Consider the following 19,646-nt stretch of genomic DNA (forward strand, 5'->3'; position numbering starts at 1 on the left):
TCTAATTTAAATATTAGAATGTCTCCAATTCCAATTAAAGAAAAACAGTGGCACCAAACTGTTTGATGATTTTAATCATCATTAACGTAAATGTTTGCATTTCACATCACCTTATGATCTTTAATTATTTTCAAAATTAGTAAACACATTTATCAACAATTATGACATTAAGCTTGTTTTGACGATTTTTTCTTGACACTCCTTGTGCGCAATAAATTTCTTGCGAATAAGGTTTGTGCACGTTTTTGTTAAACAGACAAGCATGATTAATGAAACGCTAATTAGAGCTTGAATTGTACGTTAACCGCAAATACAGCATTAAGTGCAAATCTGAATTTAAAATTCTTCAATTCAGTGTATTGTATGATTTTTTTAGTGGTATACAAATAATGATATATCACAGCTAAAATGATTTAAAACGACAAATTATATTATTTATTACTTATATGGATTTCCAATTATCGCTTACTATGAGAAATTAATTCAGTTTTTTTCGTTGATTTAAATAATTACAGTTTCATTTACAAATTGAGCTAAAAGTCCAACAAAATTTGAATATTGTTATTTTTTTTCGATATAATAAATAACATACAATTTATTAGTAAATACTATTAGTATTTTAATTTTTAATGCAGCGTAGTAACATTAAATAATTACTAAATTGAAGTAATATTGGTTCATTACGTTAATGAGAATGTCCTCATAAATTACAAATTTGTGGAAAAATTATGATAATTAAATTTATTACAACTAAAGAATCACTAAGATATTAAAGTAATTTTTATTAACTAATTCAATATCAAGTGATTTATTAATTTGAGTTTTTTTCAGAAAATGTTTCTATAATATTGCTCTTACTAAACGTGATACTTAAAATTAATACATTTATTACGAAGTTTGTATTACTTATAAAGTAGGTACCTACCAAATATGGCAAAAATGTGTTAAAATATTAGTGTTTTTCACAAATTATTACATTTTGTGTTTTTGTTATTTAGCTTGATGCACAGTGTATCAATATATTAAGCTGGACTATCAGCAATTATTCTAATTCAATCGAAGAATTAAAATATAAATTTGAAGCAAAATTTGTACAAAAAAAACAATGTTTCCTAAAAACTTTCGATGTGTTCAAAATCAGCATATTTTGAAACTGCTTAAACATAGAAAATTATTATTTTTGGTTGTGCGTGTGAACTAAAATGATTGAAATGCAATTTTGGGAATACGTGACAAACAAGCTTTACTTCACTGGAACTGTGATAAGTACCATCATAAAAGAAGGATAGTCAGTTAAAACGCAATGAAACACAATTTCAGTTAGTACTTTGGAAGGCAGAAATGCAATGAAATGACATTTCAGTCAGTATTTTCTAATCTGGGGGAAAATGACAGCTAAAAAGTTTTTCGGTATCTTGTATAGTTTTTAAAATATCCGCTCTAGAAAGTCGGGTGGCGACATCATCGACCGTATTACTTTGAATTTTGCTATAAACAATTTTTAAAAATTTGGTTTAGAAAAAATAACTATAGAAATCTATTCTATTTAAAATTATAACAATAATGTTAATAGGTTTAGGTATAGACTTAAATTTCAATTTTACCCAGAATCAGCCAAAACCTTTCTAACGAATTTTGTCTGAACCACCATTGACATAATATGACGTTTCTGAAGAACATTAGACAAACAGATATTTTGACTTTAGTCAATAACCAATTTAAATCTACTTCTTCCTCTTTTCGCATGATTTACTGAATGGCAGCATTTTGTATTGGCTAAGGAAGATTTAACAACATATATACTTTATTTTGTCATAAGACTTTAATAATGCATTTACTAGACCTTCTTTTTAACGTAAAAAGGTTAACGTATGATTTGAAATGTGATATTTTTTGAACCTCACTAGTAAATGTTCCCATTTTGATGACCCTTAAAGTAAATATGCTCAAAGAGAATTAACCACAACAAAATTTCTTAAAAAAAATAAATGGAAGTTGTCTAATCCTATACATATTCATCATAAAAAAAACAATGAAGCAATTCGTTACGGCTTGGAGTACATTGTTTTGCCATCAGATTTCCTCCCTTAAATAAATCCTCTATATATGTATAAAATGTATATCTGAAAGTGAACAGTGGGCGATTCCGCTCACTCGAGACACAAATTCTAAGGGTTTTTATCTTATTTTTCTACCCTCGTCTTTCCCAACAAAGATAGATCACCCCGCCATTCTTGCAATTTTCCTGTCGTATCTACGCCCATAAATTTCCAGTGATGTATCGCCAGTTTTGGAGACTCGGGGGGTGACTGTACACGAACCGAGAAACGCGGGGCGAAGATACTTCGAATAAAGAAATATGATGATATCCAGGCAATTCCGGGCGATATCGTTTAAAATTAGTTTTTATATCTCCGGATTTGGATGGAACGGAAACCAGGAAAAACGTAGGTGTTCACACTTTTTGCTTTCCGCCGTCAAAAACCTAGGGGTAGCCTTCCGTATATAAATTTAATTGGATTACCAAGACCCGGGCGTTATATTTAACAAACATAATCTCCCAAACCACTTTGGCGTTAACTCTGGGCCTAAAATTTGGGTTGCCTAAATAAGGGAAACGTGTTTCTAGAGCCGGGAAAACTCAGGGGATTGTTTTCCCGCGGAAAGCGCCGTTTTCGGGGAATTTGCCCGTCAAAAGTTGCTCTTAGTTTGAATAGTTTGCGGCTCTGTAGGTTCAACTCTCCGCTTTATACAGGGACGCCCGTTTCCCACTTGAATGGGCGCATAGAGGGAAAAAGTGAAGTTGTTAATGCCCCCCGGTATTCATAGCTAGCGGCGCTTGTGGCCGCACCAAACTTTCGCAAGAACATAATTAAGGAAGATTTTGATGTATTTTAAGTTTGAGCAACTTCACTGAGAGTTCCGCACGTTTTAATTTTAGAATGGAACCAAGAAGAGAACTTTGTGATTTATGTTTAACGCTGCTTGACGTTACGAAGAGTAATTGTTCACTACTGCGCTGGACAACTTTTAATTTACACAACAGGTAAATTCTTAACTCGACATGGTGCCGGACTTTTTTTATTTGCAGTACTAGTTGTAAAACTTAAGTTATTAATGTTCTTTTGAAGGCATATATGCCATGTTTTTTATTCGGAATGCACTGGTCATTTAGTAACAGAAAGACATGATTTGATCATAATATGAGGAAAACAAATAAACTGTCCAGGTTTTATAGAAGTTAAGTTTTGAACACCACTGATTTTTTAGAGAATTTGTTTCAAATGTTTCATCAAATTTTAGAATAACATTAACATTAGCTGCTCGGTCATTGTTTCACTATATTAACTGACACATTCTCAAAAACAAACCATTTATGTTAGCCTGGAAATAAAATTTAACTTTGACACTCTGTATTTCAGTCCATTAAAGATTCATACCTTACAGTGTGTAAAATTATACAGGGTGTTCCAGAAACAATGGTACAACTTTGTATGGGCCCATAGAGCGTCAAAAAAAGTGATTAAGCTTTTTAATCACACAGAACGAAAATGGTACTTCTCAAACGTCAATATCTCGAAAAGAGTTGATCGGATACAAGAAACCTACTTCATATCAGTGGAAGTAGTTAAAACTATAATAATATGGTGTACAGGGTGTTCCATTTAAAGTAAGGAAGTTGCAAGCTGGCTTTACGATGTTGCCACCTCGGTTGTCATATTATCATTCAATTTGTCGATTTTTTTATTGATTGTTTTTGTTTTTTTTTTACGTTCTATGGTCGGATATTAATTTGTACCATTGGTATAAAATCTTCTCACCTTCATTAATCAAAAATTTTACTACCAGTTCAAACTACTAGTTATAGTTTTTGAATATAACCTCTCTTTATTTTGAGGCACATAATTGACAACGTAAAACATAATCGTCCCCTCTTGCCTCAAAAAACAACACAGAAACGTGTGCGTCTCAGTTAATATAACTCCCGAAATGAAACAATGACAAATTGCGTTCCCCCTTTGAGCCCAGCTGTTCCCGTTCGTTCTGGGGCCAGGTTTTCCCTTCCATCCCCCGAATCCTGTCCCACTGTGATTGCTTACGCATTATGCATGGCACGTAGAGCGGGATGGGAGCAGCCATTGATATTTTGATACGAAATTAATTGAATTTTATAGTGCTCAGGTATGGTTGCGAGTGTTGCTAATCGAAATGTCGGATTGTTTTTGAGGTTTCTGATTTATGTCCTTGTGGCTTGAATTAGCGTCGTCGATGATAAAGGAAGTTAAATATTCCAAGGTTGATACAGGCAGATGGCATTGAGTGGTATAATTATTCTGAATATGTTTTTAAGTGTCGTTTTGAAGTTTGTTAAAAGTGAACAGCATGAATATTATGAAGAATCCTCTGATTGGCATTCAGTCATTGCAACAGAAAAAAATATTAAAAAAACATTTCTCTATTTCAGATTATTTATTTATAATACAAAAATTAAATAGTGTCGATATTCAGGTAATCAAATTTATTTTACTATAGTAATGATGCTAACATAAACCAAAAGGAAAAATGGTTAATCCTTATTTGGATCAGTCTCTACCTTAAACTTTAGTATAATATTCCTCTGCACAATTAATTAACAATATTTTTAGCTATTTTTTGAATAATATTACATTGGTTTGATTCTTCAGTGATATTGGCAAACTGTTACATACTTAATACAAGAATAATATGGACCTTCCTCGGATTTTGTTAGGTGCTGAATTGGTAGAGGCACACTTTTACATCTAATAACAAAAACCCTGAAAATTGCACGTTCCTGTTCAGTTTGTAAGTTTCATCATTTACGTGTAGTGAATCATTGCCATTTAATTGTTTTAAAAAATACTAACTTTTTTTTTTTAGGATTCAGTATTAGCTGATTCTCTTTGAGCCAATTAGCTGTTGTCAAGACATCCTGAGTAGATTGAGCGCAAGGTTTGAGACAGATATTTGGTTGGTGTCATCTGCATAGCTCGTTGTCATAATCTTTTTCTTATTCTGTATATATCATTGATTTTTTTTTGATTAAATAACAAAAGACCTGGGGTTAATATGCTATCCGAACAGTGTCTTTATAATGGCAGTTTTAGCTCGTCCGGGAATATACATATTGGGATATGGTCATCTGTAGTATATCTATTTTTTAGTTTACCAGATATTTCAACAATAATTCATTTCATTATTTTCACTTATTTTACATTGGAATGACAATAGTTTTTATTTGCTTAATAAATTACAAAAAATGTTATATTTATTAACTTTAAGGTTGAAAATAATGACTACTTTCTTCACTTTAGATACCTAATCGCGATTGAGACATTTTAGAGACAAGAAAAAGATTTATACCGACACTCTCTAATTTAACCGCTTGAAAAACTTCCATCTCAAGCACTCTGAAGATAAAAAACCGTTTCTTTTTTCCGGAGCCCAACCGCATTATGAGGATGTTAATTTCACTAGAAAGATAATGTAAAAATGTCATCACTTCATAAAGTATTTCTGCGGCAGTGTATTAAAAACTGCCGGGACATTAATCGGTTGCCAGTTTCTAAATGAAAAGCCGTCGAGGGGAGCGGATCTTTGCAAGAAGCCACTTCGGGGTGCCGAAATTTATGAACGTCATTATTTTCGGCTCTTGCAATGAGAGGCTGGAAGAATGGAGGATTCGGAAGCAATTAGCCATATTGGTTATGCCCAGGAACTCGAGCGACCGTTAGGGTCTCATGAAAGTCCCATGCATCGGCGTCGAACTGAAAAAGTACCCTGATGATTGTGGCTAATTAAAAAAAAAAGTGGGAATAGCCGCCGGCACCAAACATATGACACAAAGTGGCGGCAGTCTGTGAAACGGCAGGTGAAATGGCCGTGCCGTGTATTTCTAGCACCGCCATGCGTTTCAGACACCTTTTCCTTCGGGTGATGGCGGCTTTTCTTCAAAACGAATACTTGGCCTTGTTCCACTGAAAATGGAAGATAAAAAGTCACACTGACTAAAGACAGATGAAAGCGAGACGCGTTGCATAGCTTCGATCTATTTTTGGTTTGTGCATACTTTTGTGTTCATACAGAGAAACAAGAAACAAAAAGCGATCGCATTGTCGCTCACACTCTTCCAAAGAATTTGAATGTCGTGTCGCTCCATCCTTCGATTCTCCGTAACACGATGAATTAAGCGAGACTTATTATACAGGGAATCTGAAAAAGTCCAAAACGTTGTAACGCCTTTACTAAATTAGTTCCAACGTTCAGAACAATGTGCTAACAAAAAGTAGTTAATTAATAATAAATATTCATTAGTTACATCATATTTTTGTCAAGTACCACCAAGTGCAATCTTTAAGAAATCCGTTTCTCAACGGCTATCTATATCTTCCATGCATCCCAGACCTTATGATCGGATGTATGATGACTATAAGATAGGCTTGTTTACAAATATAGTCAAAATGATCTTAAAATCTTAGGAAGGACCAATTTTCCTGAAAAAGGTGTGGACTAATATACAGTTAAGTTAAATGTTTTCAAAAATTTGATTAACTAGTAATGATTTATTTAATCCTGTTTCTTTTTGGCTGTATAATGCAAAATGTTAAATTACAAGAAATCCAACAAAACATTTTAGAAGAAAAAAATTCAATAAAGTCCAATTAACCTTATATAAAAAAAAACATCAAAAATGAGGTAAACAATTACTAATATAATAGTTTAGTTCAATAGCAAAATTAAGGGTAGTTTCTGAGGGCAGGTGCAAAAAGAAACTTTCATTTCTTAGTTCAGAATTCTTCGTGATCATTCTCTGTAACATTTAGTTAAATTTTACTTTTGAAATTTTTACCTTTAAAATTTTTAATGAACTAACAAATTAAAACACACATTAAACATCTCAGGTAATAAAGAAATGGGTTATGCATAATAGTAATTCAAAAGTTCTACAAGTTGAACTATAACTACAGTGATATTTTATTAAAAACAAATTGAACGTTACTGGTTTATCATGAAAGATTCTCATATTTATGGTCAAGCTGAACGCAACTCGAATGAAATAGAGACAGCAGTAAATTAAAATTCGAGTTAACATGAAATTAAATTGTCAAACTCGAATCAAAAACAGATTAAATATGCACGTAAATGTGAATCGCGAAAATATACAAACAAACAATAATATGGGACAGTCAGGATGCGGTGATAAATGTTTAGATTTAGCGTTAGGGTATCGCTAATTAAACTCTTGATTTAATTATTTTCTTGCACCGTTATTCCAATGGTAATTAATTATTAAAATAAACAGAATAATAAATTTCGCGTTCTTGTTAAGCTTCCAGTACATATTATAAATTACGCTTAGCCGGTACTTTTGTTAGAGGCGCGAATTTACGGTATTATTTGTAAAATTCTTCAATTAAAGACGATTTAAACTGCACTGTTTGTTTAACGACACATAAAGCAAAGGCGAGCGTGAAATTATCTTATTTTTAATTTATGAGGGTTTTACGCTAAGCCGATCAGCCAACAAACGCAATAATGTATCCAGGCAGTCAGCAAAACCCAAACCAAAAAGACATATTGCCAAGATGACACCCATAGCGACGGCACATGACGAAGCAGTTTAACATTATAACAAAAACCACATTTTCTCGAGCCAATAGATCACGAACGCAGAAGGTCGGAAAATTTAATATCGTCAGCTTGTAAGGACGGTTTTTCCGCATTTCATCGCTTTTCTTGGGTGTGTGTCTTGTTCCGGCACAGGGCCGGATTAACTAATTGACGGCAATCCATTCTGTAACAGGAAAAAAGTTTTCTGCGGCCTGCATACGGTCCTTAACTCTGGTGGCCTTTATTACAGAACGCGTGTTTTTAGTCCAATGACCAAGTGGCTACATAAATCCAAAAGCGTCCTAAAAGAAGTTCCCTTGTAATTAGATCTAAGGGTTTCGCAGTAAACTAATTTTCTTTTACACAAAATTTATACCGGGCTCGTGTCTTAAGACAAATGGGCTAATACAGAGTGTTGGTATGAGGATCTTGAATACGGTTAGAGAAATTGTGACAAAATGGCGCAATGGGGTATTTGCAGTAAAAACTAATATCAAAAAGAGAATGCATACAATTTTGTCATAATTTAACGAACCAATATTCCTCATACTTAATAACGTAAAAGTCAACACTAATTCTTTGGCGTACTAACGCAGTAAATACCGCAAGCAATAACCAGCAATAAAGTATGCAAATTCGTAGACTGAAATAGAGCAACGCTCTGCCTCCGCTTTATATTTCTCTAAAGATTTACGATCAGGATTATTTAAATTAAATTTTGAGTGCCGGAGTTTTTTCAATAAGTACGTATTCCATATAAGGCCGCTAGATTGATATTTTTCATGTTTACAAACTGATATCTTTGCGATCAACATGAGCTTGGACGTGATATCTTTTATTCAGCTATAGCTTAATTTGGCTGAGATTTCCGCTTAAGATACCACATATTGGAGCCATTAACAGATTAAATTGATATTCATTTCATGCATTTTTCATGACACTTTCTCTTCTATTCTCTATTTTCGCGAGTGTTTATTCCTATTTGGATTTGCCTACAGACAAAACAGTTGGGCGTTAACGTAATACCTTGTTGGAAATGCAATCAAGTTTGCGTATCACCATCAATATTTACAGTTCAATCGAAACTGTGCTACTAGGGAATCAATCGCAATGTCGAGGTTGTTAATACTTTTAGTTATGCGGAATGATTTATTCATTAAATGTTTTGACGGGTTTGTCTCGTAACGTTGTGGTTAGCGAAGCCGCACCACAAATATTGTTTGTCGTGTTGAATTTACTGTATTTTGGTTTACGCAACCTGAAAACATTCATTTTTTAATAATTCCATCCTTTAAAATATTTCCAACCTTGACTGCACAATTAATGTCAATGTCGTGATTGTAATATACAGTAAATGCTGGCAAGCAGGTTCATGAGAATCAAATTGCAAAACTGTCTAACGAGTATATAATAATTGGCAATGCATTAACAAGCAATATACTGCACTTTATCGAGCACGACATATTCGCAAACACCGATAACAGATTGAACCGTTAGTATAATACTTACCAGCCAACCATATTGTAAGTTGTATAAGACAAAATAACAAAAGAAAAGAAGATGACAGATCAGACAGACAGATTTCTGCTAACGATTTCAAGTATGTTTCATGTATGATAACCTATATCTATCTGCAACGGTTTTCGAGATATTGACTTATGAAAAATGACATTTTTTCATTTTGGAATGTCATCGCTCCTAAGCAGAAGGAGTTAGAGCAAAATGGATTGCAAGTTGCTATCTTAACTTTCTATGGCGCCAAGGACATACTGCAAAGTTTGACAGATGTAAAATTTTCTACTCTTATAAATTTGTGACACCTGGAAAACTGGAAAGTGTGAATACGTCATTTTTCAAACGTCAATATCTCGAAAACCGTTGCAGATAGATATAAGTTATCATACATAGAACATACTTGAAATCGTTAGCAGAATCTAAAAATATAATAAAATACCATTTAAAATAAGAAAGTTGGTACCTACTTCCGGTATAACTGGAAGCGCCACTATTTTGAATTCGCGGCGGTTCCTGGTGGACCACCCTATATTACCAAGAGGCCTACTAAGAATGAGAGGTACTGTATTTCGAAAACTAACCAACATAGAGCTTTGCGGCAAAAAAAAGTAATCGAAAGAGTCCAGAAAAACACATCTCATCTTTTCATAATTCCAGGATTGTCACATGTGCATAAAATCAGTGGCAACATGGGATTTTTGTTCAACAACTCTAATAACTGATACCATAATTTGATTTACTCGAAAATTCTCTTGAGCCGGTAAAACTGTTTTGCTTTTAAATTTTACCCTGAACTTCAAAGAGCATGCCTAAAACCGCAATTATCAGATTGGGTTACCAAATGAACTGTAAAATAAAAACCTTTTACATTTTGCAACATTAACTAATTTCCTTAAATGCAAAAATGCATGAACTGTATAAATAACTACATACTAATGAAAAAACTTCCTAAAAGCTAAACTTAAAACTTTTTATAATTGCTGTATAAGTAAATATCTCAGGAAAGGAAGTGGTGATTAAATATTAATAGAATAAGTAACCAAATTCTAATATCGATTCCGCCTCTCTAATTATTATAGTTATTTAATTTTAAATCTATTATTAGTTATTTAATTTTTTATTTCTTCTTTTGTTCTAGTAATTAACAACAAACAAGATGATCGGTCGATTACTTAAAGCGCCGTCAATTACCGCCTGAACGAACCAGAAGCGTAGCCAATCCATCGAGGATATCAGAGTAAAAGATCAAAACTGCAATAAAATGGGTGGTTTAGCGGCCAACTTCAGGGAGATCATGTTCCCTCCATATTGAGTATGTACTCGTTTGCGTGCAGTTTATCTTTTACATTTACACGTCGAGGAATTGCCAGTTACCCAATACCCAAAGAAAGTTTTCTCCATTTCTACGCAGATAAATTAGATTTGTCTCGGCTAAGTAACCTTTTTCAGGTGACGCAGCGAATAACTTCCTCAAAGCTAAATTTAAACCCGGAGGGGACGCTTTACCGCTATTTATAATGTGAAAAATATCAGAACACGGCCTCCGCAAATTTATTTCGCATTATCTGTTTTTTCTCGCCCTCCGTCTTCGAAGTTGCCGGGCTTTTTCTGGGGCATAACTCAGCGACCGGGTGCATATCCAACTTTAGATTGTATAAAGTATAATGTACAAAGAAACCTTAATGTAAAATCGATGGAACACCATTACGGCCGCCGGCTCCACTTCTTAGTGCCGTAAATCATTTAGACAGACCGAGTTTCCCTTCTAACTTATTTAGGAAACTTCTTTGCGTATTTAGCGCCCAAGAAATTAGATTTATATTAGTTTGAGTTATTTTGATCGCTAAATGAGGGTGTTTAGCAGGGAAAAATACGCCTAGCAACCTTCTTATCGCAACCGACCAACAAAAAATTGAATGCGGTCATTTATATGTGTTATTTTTCTGAACAATTCCAATTGATGTTGCCCAAGCTCTTCATTATTTATTAGACTTGAGAGTCCTTTTGTGACCGTCAAAAAATGTCAAATTCCTGAGGTTTTCGCAACAGCACCCATTCACGAAGTCGCAAGACTTCGAGTAATCATAAAATACCAAAGAGAGGTCCTTTGACCGAACCTTCTCTAACCAAAAAGCATCTTTAAATATTTTAATGTGCTCAATTTTAAGAAATATTAATTTAATAAGTGAAGAGACCTTCAACCTTTCCAAATTTTCTCTTTTGATATCGGGGCAAAATAAAGCCTTACAAAAAACAGAAATTTGTTTCAAATACTGCTCCAAAATTCAATTATAAGCAAAACTTCAGTGATTATATAGTTTTTAGGTCCGAACACAAAATTGTTTATCCAAACATGCACACATAAATTCATGTAGGAAATGACAGTGCAATTGTATGATGACACCGAAAAAACATAAATACAAATTAAATCCTGAGGGTAATTTTTCGCCGCCTCGGTGTCAGATTAATATCGAAACTGGCGCATTATAAATGAATAAAATAATTACAATTTGTCGTGCAAATATAAATTAGCGCATTAAAACAATATCCAATTGTTTAATTAGAGAATTCGTTGAACAAGTACTACGTGACCGGGCAATAAATAATATTTAAAACGTTGTATTTTTCAAGTGAAGCACGGGTAGCGGATGAAATTAACAAATACGTTACAGTCCTGCGTATTTCAATTATTTATTGTTTGTTGCAAAATGGATTTCTAATATAAATGTGCAGAAGTGCTGATTAGATGTAATTAAAAAAAGTTCTTAATTTGGTTTGTTGAAGTGTCAAGGACCCCCAACCGCGTTTCGGCACTAAGCAATTTCCATAAATATCAAATAACTCCCCTCATGTATAGTAATTTTATTCGTAGAAAAATTCATCCCGAAACGAATAGCTTTTGACATCCGGAAAAAACTTTCCACTATTTCCATGTTGGTTTGGAAATTTATTTTTGAACTTACAAAAACAAATGGCTCGTGCAGAATAATGCGCCCTGACGGTTTATAAAATTACTGGCGCCATATTTTAGCCATTTCGGACGATAAATAACGACAAACACGTATGTGAGTTGCACTCGGAATGGAGAGGCGATCAATCTTGTGACGATCATCGATCACGCTATTTTAGAAGTTACACAAATAGCGTGCAACGGAACGCCAAACTTTGTTATTCGACGATTACAGACAATCGAAAAATGGTGGCTCCTCGAACTCGTTCTTCTAGCTGCTTCCATCAGGAAACGACAAAAACCATCACGAAAGGATGTGACGGAAATTTTTATTCATCGAGAACTTCCAGCATTTCACTGTATGCAATTATCTGTTAATTAGGCCCATACTTGGTTTTTGCTCGGTACATGATATCCATTGATTAGCACATGTACAAATGGGGGCTGCATTTTTATCCCGCACTTAACAAGTCTTGTTGATTAATTAATAACTTAATAAGTTGCAGTATCTTATCCGTTTCGCTCTACTACGTTCAATTAATAATATTAGTTTTTAAAAAAGTGACTCCAAAGTTTTGTTTGATTTACTTATTTGAAAATTCTCCTCAATTTGCAGTTCTAATCAAGTGAAAATAGAATGTCACTCTTCCATCTGCGTGTATGTTATATTCAAAGTAAACAGGATGTTCCTTAATTAAACACGAGACATGAAAGTCTATGTTTGCAAAGATTATTAAAAATTATTATTAACTGAAGGAAGTGCAAATACGCACAGGAATAAGACAAGGTGACTCACTTAGCCCATTTATATTCAACATGATTATGGACAAAATTGTCCGAGATCTACCTAAAAGAGCAGGATACAAAATTGGGAACACTTACTTCAATAACTCAACTTCAGAGATTACTTCACTCCTTTAATGAGTCAGCAAAACAGTTAAATATGGTCATTAATACAGACAAAACCAAATGTGTCGTATCATCAAAAGAGCTAACAAGATGCAAATTGGAGATTGACCACAAAATTGTAGAACAAGGAACAAGTAAATCAGTTCATATACTTAGGGGGCTGAGATAACAAGTTATGGAAATCTACAGAATGAAGTCAGAGAACAAACTATGAAAGCGTCTCGAATATTAGGATGCCTAAGAGACCTTGTGTGGAAAAACAAATACCTCAACATAAACAGTAAAATAAGAGTATGTAAATCGACAATCAGACCTGTCATAACGTATGCAGCCGAAACAAGACCAGACACATCGAAAACATTACAAATAATGCGAACGGTTGAAATGAAAATAATAAGGAGACAGAGAAGAAAATACTGGAATAAACACGTAAACAGAACCGAAGACAACAGACTTGTAAAAATCGCAAAAACAAACAATCCTGCCGGAAAACGAACCCAAGGCAGACACCAAAACGCTGGAAAGAGTGCCGGACATCAACGTCCGAAAAGGCTTAATAGGACAAAACAGCCATTAGCCTACCTATATGGACACCCATATTAGAAAGAAAGAAGAAGAATTAAAAATTAAGAAATTAAGAGTGGAATTCAGAAATCTCTCTTTTAATTACCTGAACCTAATCTGATTCAGAAACAAATAAGTGCTTTCGAGTGAAACACTGACTCTAAGAAGTGAGTGACGAATGAGTATTTTAATAAAATGAGCAGAGCAGAACGTGCACTTATCTCTAAATAACTAGTAAGATGTATTTGTTTGTAACATATTTTTGATACAGGGAGTGCAAGATGTCTGTAAATTTTCACATATTTCTATGGGAAAAACATGTTAATTAAGCCGAATTTGGTTAATCAAAAGTGATTGGTTTACGAGATGCTGCGCGACAATATTTAAACTTTTACCAATAGTAGCAGTAGAATAAACCACTTTTCCTAGTGACACTTACGTCAAAAAGAATTTCTTTTCCACCCTGTATATTTGTAATATAATTTTTATTTTGTAGGGCAAGATCATGGATATAAGCGACAAATCAGGGCAAATAACCCATCCTGTTTATCAGAGAAGAAACTTTTCCAGATAAAGCCTCTAGAATAAAAAATGGCAACTTGAGTTTCTGAAGGGGACCGATCCATGATAAGCCTAAAATAAATTTAGTTTTATATAGGATCTTCATTTCGAAGAAAACTAACAGCAACTTTTCCTTACATCTCAAGTGATATAAAATTAACGAACTGCAGCAATATTGACTCAACACAGTGTATGCTTTGTGTTCAGTTCAATTGATTTATTAGTCAATATTAAGATTAATGAAAGAATCCCCACAATACGAGTCTTGTTCACGATACTGGTAAATATTTAAATTGTATCTACTTAAATAAATATCGATTCACACTCTCCCGCTAAACAATATAAGATAAACGAATTATTGTTTATTCTAGTGTTTAAATGCATTTAATTAATTTCACTGATAAAATCGTTGTGTGTAGGCAATGAGTTACGCGGGTATATGAACTCTGGTTTGCCTTGAATTTGTTATATAACAAATTTTGCGCCAATTGCCTGAACTATAGGCGGCAATTCAAATTTCGTCTCAGAGTTAATAAGAAAATAAAGTGGCAATTTATTACTCTAAGCTTATAAAAGCGACGTTAAAACAATTTAGTTTATTGGCAATCTGATTAATGGTCTCAATAATATTGATGCCTCAATGGGTTTCTCATCAGTATTCGCTTAAAGTTTAGCGTTAAATAACGCTTTTTTTTCTAACACCATGTAAATTATGGCGGCTTACAAACAAGCATTTGGCTCTCCCATGTTATTTATCACGACTTTTTTCTATGTTGCATATGTCGTCTATTTTGGACCGGTGCCAGGTTCCACGTTTCCAGTTGTCACTCGAGAACCGCCTCGAAATTTATCACTTGAATTATGATGGCAACTAATTTTTGTTTAAAGCGTTATTCCTAAATTTAAATTAACACATACTAAACCACCTGTTTTTGGCTGGTTAATCGACGGTAAATTCCCGTTTAACCTGGTAGGTGACCCGAGGAATTAATCCATCTTCAAGGAAGCAAATTGTAATGAAATTGAGTCGAAAGGGTCGTGTATTGTAGACGGTGCATGTAATCAATGTAAAGGCGTATGGCCGCATGTCGGTTAAATTTATAGACTGGACACTGGGTTCGAGTTAACAGTTCGCTAAGGTACGGTGTTTCTTTGAAGCTGCTGGTGCGAAGACAATGCGATTAAGTTATTGCGTAATAGTGTCGATAAACATGCTTTCTTTGGCGATATCAACTTTTGTTCTGTGGATACTAGCATTATAGAACATTGAAAAAGAGAATACACGTCGGAATAAGGTGACTACCGATTGTCCTCAATGTCCTCCAAATTAGTTACAAACTCCTTCAAAAAATAGTTGTGGCCCACTCCCGTGAATTAACGTAGCAATATTTTATTCCCTTGGGCATTCCACTAGATTCAAATCTTAATATATTATTAGAAAAATACGGAGAACTGAAAAATATTCATAAAATTAGTTTCATAACCATTAAATAAGCCACGCTTGATAAAAGTTTGATTTCACATACTCTTCTTTTTTTCAGTTTTATAAGCTCTATTATTATTTTACCAGTAGGTTTAACTGCAAAATTTAATATTACTTTTATGAAATATATCGTCACTTAATCATGTATACCTTTTCTGGTATTGTGTAAGACATTTTGCACAGATGAAAGGTATAAATCGTTCTGACAGAACTCATTTAAATAATTGTTGCTGGCTTAATTGACAAAATTATCAGGGTATAGCATTACAAATTAGTACATTTCAGAAATCAATATGTATTTGAACATATTTTTACACAAGTTAATGAAATATTTTGCAAGAAAGTCCATTATTATTATGGAATATTAGAGGATATAAAAATTTACATGGGATTTTCTATGGGCAGTCCCTTGATGCAACACCCGGTATAAGTTTTTAATTGTAGTATACAGTGGATACAAAAAGGAGAATAAAAAAATCAGAAATTGGCATTTTCTAGACCTAAAGTCAGCATTCCCAATCCAACTAGAATATTTATAATGTTATGGTACTTTTGGTTATACCGGAAGTAGGTATCAACTTGCTAATTTTAAATGGAACATCCTGTATAATATTATATTTTTGAATACTCCTGACGAATTTAAGTAGGTTTCATCTATCATAACCTATATCTAAATTTGTTTTCGAGATATTGACGTTTAAAAAAAATTCCATTTTTACAATTTGGAGTCCCATAGCTCCTGAACAGATTCAGATAGCGAAAGACGGACAAAATCAAAAACTCAGTTAAAGAGGAACAGCATTTTAATGCTATATTGGATTTGACTCTTTTGTAATGTTATTAAAGTGTAAACTGTCAAAAATTGCTCCACGAACCAATAAAGCTATATACAATACTTAAAACCAGCACAATCTGCCAAGGTCTGTTTTGCTACTCTGCATTTTAGTGTCAAAACGACAGATAACTAACTTTTATATAACAATCATGAGAAAGTTTAAAACACCATACATTCTATGACAAAAATCTCTCTTTGCCTGTTACCTCTTGTAACCACTGTTGTAAGCACCATAGAGGTCTGTATAGCTTCTTACCTGCAACAAAAAAAGTCGTCGTTTAACCAAAATTACAATTTCAAATTAGGCAACAAAAGTATCAGCACCGTTATTATTATATTATTCAAACTTTAGATAAAAGCCGCGGCTTTCTCATTAAAATTATATCGTGTTAGCCGAATGTTGCGTATTATTTTTTGAGGCGTCACGTAAATCCTTAGAGGGTAAAGCACGCGAAATTCCTTGAATATGAATGAGGTTTCTTTATGTCAGGTCTTGATTAACATGTTCAAAGAGGTGGAGTATTTTTAACCCGACTGATTTGATTCGTGTGTATAGTATGAACCGTAGTGAAAACGGAGAGAAAAATGCTTGGACACGGTGAGCATTGTACGGACGTGTAGGGATATTTAGCAGCTACACATAATATTTCACCTAAGCTGTTGGCACTTGTATGAAAGTGCACAACAATGTCCATAAATCTAACACCTACATACATAAACTCTGAAACCCCCTTTGAATATTTCAGTTTCCCTGAAAGAGTTTCAGACATATTTTACTAAAATGTCAGGCATAGCAAATATACAAATCTTCATATTTCATGATTTCAGATTTATAACCGGGATTCGCGTATTTGCTATTTTTGTATTCCGAGGAGATGAAAGCTGGTTTTTAAATAAAACTACTCGGACGTTTGCGGGATTATTTGTCGGTTTGGACAGCTGCAGATTAAAATTATATTGGACAGCTCCATCATCCACCATCACAAGCTAGTTAGTTTATAACTAATTTTAATTAGGGTGGCATCCATAAAGTTTTTAGCTGGGTAGGTCATAAATAAGTATGAGCTGACTTAATTTAAATCAGGAAAGCAATATCTCCAAGTTTCCACTAAATAATAGGAGACATAAATTAGTCTGGTAATGAAATACCTACATGACACTGAGACGCAAGAAAGTTGCTGAATATGTTCGTTTATGGCGAGGAAGTTCAGCTACGGCAACTTGAAGCTCTGCCATAATTGCGAGCTATAAATACGTATCAGATATGAGCAATTAGTAACTGGAAACATAGTGGATCTAGTGAATGTACGCCCAGCATCTTCCCGTGTATTCGACGAAAGTTATGATTACGGTCCTGTCTAGAGTTGTAACTAATGATCGCTGTTGCGAAGCAGAAACGGAAAATTAGATCCGCTCAACTAGCAAAAAACTCCAGCTTCTAATTTATGTAGTCCGGGCCTGTTTAATGAAAAAAAAAAACTTCTTAATTTTACTCTTGGCGGTTATTTTTTCATCGCTGGTGTCTTGGCTTAAAACCAATACCGCTGACATCGGTACTGTCAAGTGAACCCACGTTATACAGTCGACCAAAAAGCCTGCCCCTTTTTTGTTCCCCGGTCATCTTCTTCTTCTTCGAAACGCCGTTTCCTTTGGCCTTATTTCTCGGCGCAGCATTCCTAATTTCGTGCTGGTCAGTTTCACTGTGAACCCTTTCACTACAATTTCACTTAGAACCAACATCACAAGCAATCAGGAGAGAACAAAATCGACAATTAACTTGTCACAATACCGCCATTCCGCGCCTTAAATCGATTTCCCCACTAAAGCAATACACATGCATTTATTCAAATTAAAAATGTCGCATTACAAGCTACCTGTCGCAATATTAATTGCCTTCGTAAATCAAACTGTCATTTTCCTATGTCAATTTGCGGTATTGGTTTTAATTTAGTTTTAGTTCGAAAGTATCGAGGGCATTCTGACGAGGAGCGTACAAGATGATTCCGTTTCCGTCTGTGATAGTTCTGTCAACCACTATTCTAATTGAAATTGGTTTAATAACGGTTATCTGCTTACACGCAAATAAATTAAAATTCTTTAGTAAATCAGTTTGATTATGATTAACGAATTGTAGAAATCGGAATTGCCTTAAAAAGTCGAAAAACTGGATTAATGTTTTGTCAGCAAATTTTAATATTTAGTCAGTAAATAAAAATTGATAAATCAATAGAAAAGTCAATAGTCATGTTAGTAAAAAAATTGTCATTTCCAAAAAAATCAGCTAACATTCTAAACTTAACTCAAGTATACACGGTAATGCATGAAAATTGTGTTTCAACCCAAGTAATCTTAATCACTTATTTATTTAATTTTTTATTCTAACTTGTAGTTATTACCTAATTATAAAAATAGTTTGCAAAAGTGGTTTTGTTGTTGCGATTTAAACACAAAGAAGATAGTTAGAAATCATAGAGAAACTTATTCAAAAATTTGGTTAGAGTGGAACTCAACATTGTTTTTAACATTCCTCTATACCTTGTCATCTTTGCTATGAATCACCTTGTATATTAGGGTCTAAAAAATAGATGCATTAAACTGCAAGCATACAATAATCAAACAAACAAAATTGTAATATTTGAAAAAAAGATTATAATAATAATAAATACAGGGTGTCCCACGACAAATGACATCAATCAGGGTTTTTTATTAGTTGGTTTGGTTGACTGTATGATTGATTATTGTTTTTGAATAAACCTGTTGTTGTTCAATAAACACTACATTATTATTATTATCATATTATAAAGGTGTCATCAGTGTTTGTGCAGTTTCAAGAAAGTCTTATCTGGATTCTTACAAGTAACGTAAGTAATTTAATTTAAACGATCTTTGAATTTGATTAAAATTAATAAATGTCGAAATTTTTAAAATCTCATATTTGCAAAGTACAAATTACTTACTACTAAGGCAATTACCAACAGTTTTATAACAAAAACTGTTATGACTAAATAAAAAATAAAGTAAAAGCTACAGACACTTTACAAATCAATAAAATTGAAAGAATCTATGAATTTTTTAAAAAAGAATTAAAGTAGTAGTAGCTGTATTAAAATATATTTGTTGCAGAGGACCGACATATTGTAATAAATAATGAGATTATTTCATTCTTCACAGATTCTAAACATAAGCATGTTAACATCCAT

The 19,646-nt window shown here is 33.5% G+C and overlaps 1 protein-coding gene and 1 long non-coding RNA gene across 5 annotated transcripts in view; one reads left to right on the forward strand and one right to left on the reverse strand.

Moving 5' to 3' along the window:
- Positions 1–19,646, forward strand: part of LOC145730270 (uncharacterized) — a 243,325-nt gene that overhangs the window by 198,021 nt on the left and 25,658 nt on the right. Inside the window, exon 4 of one of the 2 annotated variants that reach the window (XR_014178576.1) lies at positions 10,283–10,460. The exons of the other annotated variant lie outside the window; for it this stretch is intronic. This is a non-coding gene — a long non-coding RNA (uncharacterized LOC145730270). The remainder of the gene's footprint in view (positions 1–10,282; positions 10,461–19,646) is intronic. 2 annotated transcript variants of the gene reach the window in all.
- Positions 1–19,646, reverse strand: part of Antp (homeotic protein antennapedia) — a 141,902-nt gene that overhangs the window by 112,380 nt on the left and 9,876 nt on the right. The window lies entirely within an intron of this gene.

This window comes from Ips typographus, linkage group LG6 (assembly GCF_016097725.1).
Source record: "Ips typographus isolate SLU linkage group LG6, UJ_Ityp_2.0, whole genome shotgun sequence".
Lineage (NCBI taxonomy): Eukaryota > Metazoa > Arthropoda > Insecta > Coleoptera > Curculionidae > Ips > Ips typographus.